This window comes from Orbicella faveolata, unplaced genomic scaffold (genome assembly GCF_042242905.1).
Source record: "Orbicella faveolata isolate gen_17 unplaced genomic scaffold, um_ofav_v1 contig_3, whole genome shotgun sequence".
Taxonomy (NCBI): Eukaryota; Metazoa; Cnidaria; class Anthozoa; order Scleractinia; family Merulinidae; genus Orbicella; species Orbicella faveolata.
In genome coordinates this window covers 13297501-13299646 of record NW_028301558.1, presented here as the reverse complement: position 1 = coordinate 13299646, position 2146 = coordinate 13297501, and positions in this window count along the sequence as shown.

Genomic DNA, 2146 nt, shown 5'->3' with positions numbered 1-2146 from the left:
GAGGGGGGAGTTACGATTAGGGCGGGGGTGGGGAGCGTAATGCAAAAGTAACCCTCTAGTTTTGTTTCTCCAGTGAAATCGACAGTCCCTGACGGGTGAATGTGATTTACAATGTGACTTTTTTAAAAAAAAAAAAATACTTCGACAAGGTTAGAGACCCCAAGGCGGACGAGTTCATTTATGGAAAATATTTTTTTCATTATTTTTGACTCACAAAGCACCTGCAGCGCAAAATGCGATAAAACAAATACACTTCTGTGAGTGTGATGGTGACACCGTCAGAGAAGTGGAGCCCGCCTACAGACAATACAAAATTGCCACATTTTTATCCTTAATTATTTCGTCTGCCGTGAATCTTCTCAAGTTTGTCTGGGATTTATTTTTTTAATAAGCTATTATATTTCTGTCCCTTTCAATATTGCTGCTGGCGTTTCAGTGGTGTCAGAGAGTAAACACTGTAACAGCTCTATCAAACAGAAAGTTGAATTTCATCCAGGAATTTGACAGGCTATCGAAGTAATTTTTTTCAGTATTTACTAATTTTGTCGACAGCCGCCGGGGTTTGCTAAAAATGTAGGATTTACAGAGATGCTTTTTTGAAAGAATTCTGAGAGGAACACGAGAAACAATAAAATTTGGCTGTCTGCTGTCGACTCATTTTGAGAGTTGCTATTGAGTCTTTCTCGATAATTAAAGTAACATTTGACGCTTTGAAAGCCTTTATCGGAGCAAAAATTATGAAACATTGCGTTGTTTACAAAGTCAGCATAAAGTATGATAAAGTCCTAAGTGGCGAAAGACGCGAAGTATTTGCAAAGAGATCTTCTGTATTAAGACATGGAAACTCAAAGAGAAAAAATAATTATATCGTGACGGTTCCTAGATGAAATCAAGGCGTCTGTCGCAAACAACCAAGCGTACTTGCGCTCCCTTCCCCCCCTGAACTCAACGGGCACCGTCCACTACTGTATCCATGACAATAGCCGAGTATTGCTCCATAACAGTTCGGCAGAACAATGGAGAGGACGTGGATTGAATACCTCTGTTGTTACATTAACTTGGCTAACTAATTCCTTCGACACGCCGCTTTCGTATCCGACCACATTTTTAAAGGGCGCTGATTCCAGTCTTGCGGTATGCGGGGGAAAAAAAGCGCTCTGAAATGAAATTAAATTCAACTTTAATTGCTTATATACAAACGTTTCCAAGGTGTACAGAGCTAGCAAGTAATCGCAAACGCATAGAAGTTGGATGACAATGTTTTGATGTGTTTTCTCCGCAGTTCATTGCGTATGAATTACATTCAAATTTAATTGCGTCAAGATATTCCTAGTTCAATAGTTATGCTGCAGTGGTTTGCACGTTAATCGGCTGTCCCACTGGTTTAAAAGCGATAATTTATGCATCGACTGATCAAGAGGTGCAAGATGTCACTTAGTTTTGTTTAACTGCCAACTAAGGCCCCGAAGAAGCCATAACTGTTTTATGACTGAAAACACTTCATAATTCATGTTTATTGTTTTTCGTTTTCTTTTTTTTTTTTAAATATGTAAGAATTTAGCCGTCAGGAACATTGTTGTTCTGAGGTGTAGACGGAATGAATTTTATCTTCAGTTAACAGAAAACTCATAATATTGATTGAGGTAGAAACAAAGTTTATATAAACTAGCTATAACTGAGGACTCAAACAAAAAAATCATCAACACTGTACAAAGTAGAAAGAATCGTGTCTTACGAAAACCCAACAGAAGCTCTTTATAATCGCAAGACATAAGGGAAATCTCCTATGCCGTTTAAAAGCAAAAGAAGTCCTATGAGATCAGTTAATTAAGTATCCCTCATTATAGTTTTGAATATCTAATCTTTTAAAAGATCATAAATTTAAATGATGTCATTTAGACTGAGCTCTTTGCTTTTCAGTTAGCCGTTATCGATTTACCAGCAGTGAATGTGGATTTTATATTCGGGGGTACGAAATCCCTACAAATATAATTTGGAAGAAGCCCACTTTGGATTCAAATAGACATTTTTAACTCAATTGCAGATTTTCCAATCCAGCTTGTTATTAGTCCAGTCCCTGAACTTTCCTTCCTTCCCGCCCCATACAGGGGCTGAACCCGGGCTGGCGAAAAGAGATACCTTCTTT